Consider the following 10443-nt stretch of genomic DNA (forward strand, 5'->3'; position numbering starts at 1 on the left):
CCTCCTGGCCACCCTGGCCAACTCACCCTTTCTCCCTCAGGGCTTCTGCATTCTCTGTTCCCTCACCCAGGCACACTGTTCCCCCAGATGATCACATGGCTGGTGCCCTTGCATCCTACAAGGCTTGACTCTATCCCCTTCCCCAAGGGCCTATTTGGACCACTCTGTCAATAACCCTGTCAAAACTGTCAATCTCCCTGCTCTCACACCCCCTCCTTTATTTTTCTCTAATACATTGAACGCTAATAATACTGTATACTTTGCTTATTTATCCTGTATTTTTGCTGCTTTCTCTCACCAGGATTAAGTGGAGATTCTGTCTTCCTTCGCTGCTGCATCCCCAGTGTGTAACATAATACCTAACACACAGTAGGAGTTCAGCAGCATTGATGATTAAGTGAGGAAGCGCTCAGTGAAGAAAGGGGAGGAGGTGAGCTTAAGGTTGAAGGCCCTATTGCTGTTGCTCACTCTGTGGAATCCCACGCATGGCATCTCTCCTTGGTGCCCCCTTGTCTGTAAGATGAAGACTAAGCCTGTTCGTTACTGTCTAGAATTGTTCTTATACCTGCCAGTTCTTCCTGAGTTGTAGAACGAGACCCGTAATGCTCTCATTCTCCTACAGGTGACCCTGTGGGACGGCATACAGCAGGCACTCCGTAAGTGACAGACATTGGTATTATTGGAGAGACCTTGTGGAGGAGTAGGTTTTGAGTGGGCAGAGATTCGATAACCAGTGGCATAATGGTTGCTGTTCTTATCATGCTTAAGCATAGCGTCTGCTCTGTACAGAAAGGATCGAGAGAGCTAGACTCCAATCCCTGGGCCATCTGGGAGAGGACAGCCCAAGGAGGGAATTCTGGGAAACCAGGGCGATCAGAGGAGCCCAGGGTTTAACCTCAGCTGGAGTGGAAAAGACTTTTTCCCTCAGCTGTGTGGATGGGAATGGGGAAAGGAAAGTCCACAAGGGCTGGGAGGTATTAGGTCACCTTCCAGAATACCGGAAATGCTCTGTCTTGATCCGGCTGATGGTTACACTGGTGAATGCAGATATGAGTTCATGAATCTGTGCACTTTATAGTATGTTCGTTAAAACTGTACCATGTGGAAGCTACACTTACATAAACACATAAAAATAAGTCTATGGGTCTATTGCGTGTGTGTGTGTGTGTGTGTGTGTGAGAGAGAGAGAGAGAGAGAGAGAGAGAGCATATGGGCCCAAGGAAACCCACTTAGCAATGATGGAGTGAGGGCATCAATAGCTATGGAAATAAGTAAGAAGCAAGAGATTCGAGCAAGGCGATTGCCATTGGCGAGTGACGCAGGGAAGAATTGGGACTTGAGAAACCAGAAGGATAAAGGTGCTGCTGCTCGTTTGGAGGGAGCGAGAAGCCGTGCTTGTTGGGCTGTGGAGCTCAAGGGAGCCTCACCTGGGCCATTCAGTGCTGAAGCCAAGCAATTTCAGAAATAAAAAGGAAATAAATTTAAACGAACAACTGATCAGGCAGCAGGTTGTGGAACTTTCTGCTCTGGGCTCATAGAGGAGTTGCAAAAGCTCCTTGTGAAACTTGGGAGATATATTTTCAGTACCACAAAGGAATATAGGAGAGCTCTGACTTTCAAAGGTAAAATCCCTAGTACCAAATATTTATAAGGAAACTCAGACTGATATTATTGCACAAAAACACAGAACTGAAAAAGACCCAGATTCCATCTGATTTAATAACTTCATTTTCTCGAAACCAAAGTTCATGTGGTCATGGTGTGGCTGTCGTGATAAAAAGCTGGTTCCAATGAAGTAAGGAGAACTCAGATCTCAGTAGCAATTTGCTTCTTAGAACAAATGAACTCACTTCTTTCTTCCCTCCCTTCTTTCCTTCCTCCGTCCTTTCTTGAAGGTGTATTTCATAATCCCTTTAATAATAGGATGAATGATTACTTTTTAAGTATTAAGAAATTATATTTCACTTCACTGTAGTAATAAATTGTTATTAAAATGAAATTGCTTAATGCACTGAAATTTATTCTGAGTCCTCTATCTAATTGCAACTGTGAGGTAAAATACCTTCTTTATTTTCTACGTAGATACTTTCTTTAAAATGTGTAATAAGATTGTTTTAGGGTCAACAGCACCTTCACAGAAGGAAGGCAGAATCATTAATATTATAAGCTTAGGTAAGCTGTTCAAACAAATACAACGGCACAATTTAATTTCTTTAATTCACACTAAGTTGTTAGGCAAATTACTCATGTTCACAGTATGGGTCTTTACTTCTGGGTCTATAAAACTAAAACAGAAAAAAAAAGTGAAAATATTGAGAGAAAAGTCAACAGTAAAAAATTTTCCAACTTAACCTAGTCATCATCAATTAAACAAACAAGGAAATGAATCAGTTTTGAGACAGATTTGAGAACATTTTCAATTAAAAGGGACAAATTTGCCAGGCGCGGTGACGCATGCCTGTAATCCCAGAGACTCAGGAGTCTGAAGCAGGAGGATCATGAGTTCAAAGTCAGCCTCAGCAACAGCGAGGCACTAAGCAATTCAGTGAGACCCTGCCTCTAAATAAGATACAAAATAGGGCTGGGGGTGTGGCTCAGTAGTCAAGTGCCCCAGGGTTCATTCATCCCTGGTAGCAAAAAAAAAAAAAAAAAAAAAAAAAAAACAGGGGTAAGGAGCAAATTTATTTTCATCTCTTAGTTATATCTAAAGTATAACTGAAATCCTAAAGATTATTTTTAAATTGGGAATTATGACTAACATTTAATAGACCATTCATGTACTATATTAAAGCTTATAATCTCCTTTTTTATTTCAAATATCAAACTGTAAAAATGTTTATGCTCACCATTGAGTGAAACAGAATATGTTAGGAAAAAGAACTAAGACATTTTTCTACCTCTGTAAGTGCACTTGGAGAAAGAATGTGAAGATACTTGACCCTTGACCTCACGTGGGGTACTGCCCCCCAATGACTCGAGTTTGCATTGCTTGCTCCTTTTCCACTTGCGAGTCTTTTCTGACCTCTAAGTCAGGAATGAAAAAGAAAAAGTGGGAATGAGGAGATGTGTCTTCTCTTTGATCCATTCTCTGATCATAAAGGAAAATGGGAATATGGAAATGCGTTTCCTCTTTGATGCAGGTTTTGATCAGCATATTTATAAGCAGCACAGTGAGTGAAATAGAGATGGGAGAAATCTCCCACCCTGCTGCTTCTTTGGTTCTAATGTATCTGACATGATTATAGAAAATGCAGAGAAGCTCGGTTTTCATGGTGGGGTTAAATCAGATAGTCAACAAGTATTTATCCAGCATCCGCAGGCATATCACTTTGAATAGCACCCCAGGCATAAACAGAAGCCGAGACAACTCAGCTCTACAGGCAGGAGATTTAAGTATAGTTAAGAGTTTCATACCAGTAAACAATGCCTTATTTATCTTTAATCCAGAAACTGGCATCGGATCTGATAATAAGCTGTTGCTGTGGTCGCATTCACAAGGTTGGTGTGAAAATTTGCCCATATCCTGGGAAGTCCCCATCTGTGCCATCTCCTGGTCCTGGTGTGAGTGTATTGTTACTATTTTTGAGTTCTTCAGTTCCCAACATGGAATGGAAATCTCATTCTATTAGTGATCTTGATTGTGCCTCCAGAAACTCAAAGCAGGCTGTGTGTCAGTGACATAATAGATTTCTAATTGGAGTTAGTGTCTTGTCCTTTATTTTCTTTTAGTCATTTCTATTGCCACTTTCCTCCCAGAAACAGCAAAATGCTTCCCCGACTTTGTGTTATGGTCATTAACTCTCACACCCAGTCGAGTCAGGAAGCCTCCCATAGCCTTGCTGTCATGACGTCTGGGTCTGGGCTGCTTAATTCTGGAATTTCATTCTTTTCTCCTTGTCCCTATTATATGTAAACCCAATTAAAAAAAAAAAAAAGTGAGAATAGGGAGTAGAGGTTCCCACACCTAGCAATGATCTAAATATCAAGGTATCTTTCTTGACGAAAAAATTTCCTGGGCCCAATTTCTAGAAATTCTGATGTCAGTTCTTCTGCAATGATGTAGGTAGCATGTGTTGTCTGTAGAGTGTATGCGTATATGGACGTGTGTATTTGTGCATGGTGATGGCAAGTAATATTATTCCCTACTGAATTAGTTTACTAGGGCTTCGTTAATAAAGAACCACAAATTGGATGGGAATTTATTCTCTCACAGTGCTGGAACGTGTAGGTCTGAAATGCGATTGACACCCCATGCTCCCTCTGAAGGTCCTGAGACAGGGTGGGTTCCAGGCCTCTCTTGACTACTGGTAGTGGCTTCCTTGTCTGTGGCAGCAGAGCCCAGTCTTCACACAGTGTTCTTCCTGTGTGCGTCTCTGTCTCCCAAGTTCCCTTATTATAAAGACACCTGTCATCTTGAATTAGGGCCCACCCTAATGGCTTCATTTTAACTTGATTACAGAAATAATCTAAAGACCCTGTTTCCCAAAGGGGTCACATTCTGAGGTACTTGGGGGTAGGATGTCAACATGCAGAGTTGGGGCAGGGAAGGAATTCAGCCAGAGGACCCACAATGTGACTGCAAATGAGAAGAGAGACATGTGAGCCCTGAATCCTCTGGCCCGCATCCCCATGAGCACCTCCAATTTAATGAGAACCACCGTGGAGAAACAGTTTCTGAGAACTCCTTTTCTCTGGCCTTGAGGTCACACCAACCCAGGCTGATTATGCTGAGCATCATTCGAAAAACACAAATCCTTCCATTCTGCTGACTTTTACTTCCTGACCATAAGTGAATGGAGGACCAAGACAAATGATCTTTGATGGACTGCTGGCAAGGTTTATTTCCACTAAAATTCAAACCCACCATAATTTCTTTCTAATGGCCCAACTGATTCCTGATTGAGGCCTACAAATCTACCATGCCCACAGTCCTCCCAGCTTCAGGAAGACTCAAATGTCAGATCTTTTCTTTACTAGGCACTCTGTCATGGTCCCCCGGGGCCTGGTTTATGACCGCTGTGTCCTCGAGGTGTGGTCCGTGCATAATCTGAGAAAGTCAGCTACATGCTGAACAAGCTTGATTTAAAGCAAAGCACTGCGGACCGACAGACTCGCCTCAGCAGCAGCCCGCTCAGAGAAAGGCAGCGAAATGAAGTTCTGAGTGAGAAATGGGTTGGGTCCGAGCCCCTCCCGTGTTCCCAGAACGCCAGGGCACACAGAGGACGAGAAGCGTCCACCGCTGGAGATTTCACGTGATGACAGTGAGCGCTCAGACAGCGGCAAAGACGTGTATTCATATTAAATTTGTCAATCACGGCTGCTTTCCTGCACTTACATGAAATTCGAGAGGATGTTAAAAATTTGGAGCAGTGAATACATACAAGCGAGGAGAAATTTCAGGGGTAATGCATGGAGGATCATTCAAACTTATATATAGGAGCTAGCGATGGACTTGATTGGGCAGAAGAGTGATGACTGGACATCAGAGGCTATTTGGCGGGGTGGGGGGGGGTGGCGGGGTGGAACAGGTAGAGACCGAGCCAAGCGTGGAGGTATCTTAACGTGGATTATAATATACATGCCAATCGGATGGCTGGGAACTAGCATGGCATTTCCTAATCCTTTATGAGCACTACTCATATAATAAAAAATAATTCTACATTTTGAATATGAATATGTTACATAGAATATGCACCGTTACATATGTATAAATCTAGAGCAAAAGTTTGACAAAATAATACCCCTACCTCATGAGACCTGTTTTCCTCCTGCCCTCTCTCCCCTTCTCCTCTCTTACTCCATTCCACTCCATTCCGTTCCGTGTCGTCCTATCCTCCCATATTCCATTTGTCTCCACCCTTTTTGTTCCTTCCGGTGCTGGCCTGCCCCCCTACTTTATGGCCCACTTAGTGAGTTGAGTCCTCAAAAGGAGGAGAGGATTATTACGTTGTATGCCAGTGGTTCTCAAGAGCACAGTGGAGAGATTTGACAGTATCCAGAGATGTTTGGGAAATGTCCCCTTTGGGATGGTGTTACCGGCCTCTGGTGGGTAGGGCCCAGGCCACTGCAAAACATTTTATAATACACAGGGCGGCGCCACCCAACAAAGACCTGTCCTGTCCCATGGGGCAATGCTGCTGCTTCTGAAACACTCTGCTCTGAACCTGGAACTCTTCCAGATATTCCCTGGGGTATGACCTGAGTTCCTTGGAGTCTTGTGAAGTGGTTCAGAAACCACCCCAATGGCAGAGGTGGCGGAAGAGGAATAGTGCCCTGGGGCCCCTCTCATCTTCCCTACTCATAGGAGCAGGCTGGACTCTGTAGGGTGACCAGCTCATTCCAGTCAGCTTAGAACTCTCCTGGTTTTAGCGCTGAAAGTCCTATGTCTTGGGAACGTCTTTGGTTCCCTGTGAGCTGCAACAATTTGTCACTCTTGTCAAGGACAAGAGGACTTGCTTTCCAGAAGGAAGGATTCTGTTAAAATTAAGAGGGGAAGGATGTTGAAAAGCCACTGCTTTCAGAAGCATAAATCTAATAATGGAAGGGTGTTGAAGAGAACTTGTGGGAGACCTCGAAGGCCTCATTTCTTAAATGTTATTAATGGTTTGAGGAACGGTGTTGAGGAGAAACTCTATTGACCTAGGTTTTTCTCTGGGGCTGAGGACGCTGGGGACAGGAAGACCTTAATCATTGTCTTCATGGGAACCCAGCAAAGTTCCTCGAGTGATTTGAAGCAGCTGTTCTCTGCGCCTACATTTGACAGATTAAGAGGGACTCTCATGAAATATTAGACAGAACTTCTTGCCTTTAAGGAAATTATTGGAATATCTTGTTCTGGATTCTTCTGAGGAATAAAGGAGATAAGAACTGCCTTTTAATATATAGCTAATAGTTAATATATATAGGCAGAGGACTTATGTCCTTTTGAGCATACTTCATTCTGAAGTATGAATGGTTTAAATCTTTATTGAATAAGTGCCCTAGGCTAGTTGAACTCTGGAATTAATGAAAAAAGACACAAACCCTGTCCCTTAGGAGATGACATTCCACAAACAGTCAATCAAAAATCACCCACATCCTTTTTTTAGGTCATATCTTCTTGAAAGAGTCCCTGGAAGGAATTTTTTTTTTTTTTTTTTTTCTATTTCCTGCAAGCCAATTTATTGTGGTTACTCAGGTAGCTTCTCTCAGACCACAACTAATTAAACTTCAACAAGCGACCATCTGACCTCACATCCAACTTTCTTTTCATGCCATTTTGTTATACTTTGGTCGGGTGTTCTCATCTCTCCTTAGCAAAAGGTCAACCAAAATATGTCAGGGCTGTAATTAATAATATCACTTTTGTTTTTCATTTTCCTCAAAGCAAAAGAAATTCCCCCTCAATGACTATTTGCTGCCCAGAATTTAGATCATTATAGATCAAGATTGCTTTCTTGGACAGTCTCTTTCTCCAGAAGAGATGTGCTTCAAATTTCTCTTGTGAAAATGAAATATCCAGCAAAAGGCAGAGAGAAGGAAGGCTTTCCCATAGGTGATACAAATGCGTTTAATCATTTTGAAATCAGAAATTATTATTTATTCTCCCAGTGTGTTGACGTCCTGTGAGAGGGTGACATGTGAGCAAAGTCCAACTCAGAAACAAAGCAGGATGTTCTTTGCAGATGGAACGCCCCAGAAAAAAGCATTAGTGAGAGCCCAGTTGCTGTCACCTGGCTTGCTCCCACTGAGGACACTTCCGAGGAGCTGCAGAGGGAGGCAGCCAGGGGCCACACGCTCACAGATGAGGTTCCTTACCAGCTTGTCAGATGCTTCTGATGCATTCCTAACAAGGCAACAGCTCATTTCCTTCCTGCAGGAATAAAGAGGATCTCTTTGAAAACTCAGGAACTGTGTTACCCTATTTACAGTATTTTAATTATTATAGACCCATTTGTTCAATTGAAGAGGCCTTGGATAACACTTAAATACCTGAATGGTCTAGCCTGCATTCCAAGAGCCACTGAGCTATAAAATACTCATTTGCCAAACCCTGTTGTCTTAGACCATTAGCTACCACCGAGATCCATAATGATTTAGCCATTTCCAGCGATAAGCAAAAGAGAAGTGGTTCATTATCCTTAGCACCCGCAACTAAAATGACTTGTTCAAACTCTTAGCTGAACGGTTGCATTGGCTAACAGTTCTTCCTAAAGTGAAAGTTTTTTTTTTTTTTTTTTTTTTTCAAAAGGAAAGTCATTTTTTTCCCTCTGATAACGGCTCCTATAGTTTGTTCCAGGATACATACATATTATGCCCTAAAATGAAATGTGGAAATCTTTCTCACATTTTTGTTAAAATATCATTAGGCAAAGTTCTTGCTGTTTGAGTGAAAGAAGTCACTGGGAAAACAGGACCCCAGGAAGTAATGGCCTCATTGCAGGGGGCTTTTCAGAGGGAACACAATGGCTCAGCACAGGCACTAGTAACCATGCTGGACAGAGGAACACCTTCCAGAGAACAATTGTACATGCAGGAAGGTTTGGTAATTTGCTAGACATTTCTGGGCTGGGTAAGGAAAATAACTTGATAAACACCAGGAGGGGTGAAAGGTTAAACCTGAGAACCTAGGACCTGGGAGAAGGAGAACAAGAGAACTAAGCTAATTTAGATACAGGATGCATAGGAGGGGGAGGCAGCCTGCAAGGAAAGAAGGAGAATCCAGAAAAGGAAGGCTTAGCCTCCAGGGAGTGGCTGGACTTTGAGCAGCAAAAAGGAGGGTCATTTGAAGGACAGGGCCAAATATTGAATTTTGAGTGTTTTTCTATACTATAAACTCTCTCACTCTCTCAAAACCCTTAGTAAACTCCAAAGTGGCTCCTGCAAACCTACTTTTTTTTGTGTGTGTGTCAAGGTTGAATCCAGAGGCTCATCCCTAGCCCTTTCTATTTTTTCGTTGGAGACTGGGTCTCACTAGCTTGCTTAGGGTCCCACTGAGTGACTGAGGCTGGCTTTGAACTTGCCATCCTCCTACCTCAGCCTCCCTAGCCCAAATTAACATGTGTGCACCACCACACCTACCTGCACTCCTCCTTCTTTAGACTACTTAGCACTTTAGCAAACTAATACATGATTCATATATTTACTTGTGGTCTGGCTTTTTCCTACTAGACAAGGGGATTTTTATGGCGTTTTGTGATGCAGTCCAAGGACTCAGAGCAAAGCAGGTCTTTGAATGCATAAACGATTGGATGAAAATAACCACTACTGGAGGCTTGCAGGGAACTTGAGGGAGATTTGGAGGAGGCTGTTATCTTGCCTAATATGACCTTTTTAAAATCTACCAGCTGGTGTCCTCTAACGTTTCCATTCACTTTAAAATTCTAATAGTCCTTTCTTTCCCAAATTTTTTCTTTCCCAGGAGCCTAGCTTTTATCTTCATAAATATGTGGCCTCCTTCCCTAGTCTAGGAGCACGTGCTAAATTGTATACTGTCTTGCTTTTTGAGGAAAAGGCTTATGGGTTTTCAGATGCTGCCGGTTTGTTTAGGGAGATATTTTCTTTTCTTTTCTTGTTTTTTAGCACTTTTATTTCATCTCACTTGAACAGTGTTATTTTTTTTTTTCCAGTTCTAGAAATACCGATAAAATTGACACTGGACTCTTGATATCTCAAACCCTACATCCTGTTCTCTGGTTTGCAGCTCTACTTTAATATCATGTATTAAAGTGGCTTAGGGAGTCTAAGTTGTTATTAGAGTGACAGGTAGAAATGCTTTCATGGCCCAGGACAGGGATGCAAATGAATGAAGCCACAGGGAGAGGTGGTTCAGGGCTGAGCTGCAAAATGGTTGCCCCATCTGGATTTGAATTCATATTTTAAAAAGTTATTCTGGCCTAATGTAATACATTTTTATTACCAGATTGGGAACACTATTTTGTAGTTAGGAGTCCTAATTTTAAGCTTAGTGGGGTTTAAAAGTTGATTTTGCTTATGAATCTAATTTTTGTTTGAAGATTTCTTTAAAAATTGTCCTGTTCCTGCTGGGACTCATATAAAACAGGATGTGATACATATGTATATATATAGGTTTATGTGGTACCTGCAGGGTCTTAGTAAGCTACTGAGGGTCTCTCTTTTTTGGGTATTGGGGATTGAACCCAGGTGTGCTTAACCACAGAGCCATATCACTAGCCCTTTTTAATATTTTATTTTGAGACAGGGTCTCACTGAGTTGCTTAGGGCCTTGCAAGTTGCTGGGGCTGGCTCTGAACTGGCGATCTTCCTGCCTCAGCCTCCCCAGTCTCTGGGATTATAGTTGTGTGCCACCTCGCCCGGCCCTGAGGGTCTTGTTAAATTGCTGAGGCAGACCTTGAACTTGCAACCCTCCTGCCTCAAACTCTGGAGTCGCAGGGATTATGGGCGTGTGCAGTTGCACCTGCCCATGCATATTTTCCTTTCAGA

This window comes from Sciurus vulgaris (genome assembly GCF_902686455.1).
Source record: "Sciurus vulgaris genome assembly, chromosome: 5".
In the NCBI taxonomy this organism is placed as follows: Eukaryota; Metazoa; Chordata; class Mammalia; order Rodentia; family Sciuridae; genus Sciurus; species Sciurus vulgaris.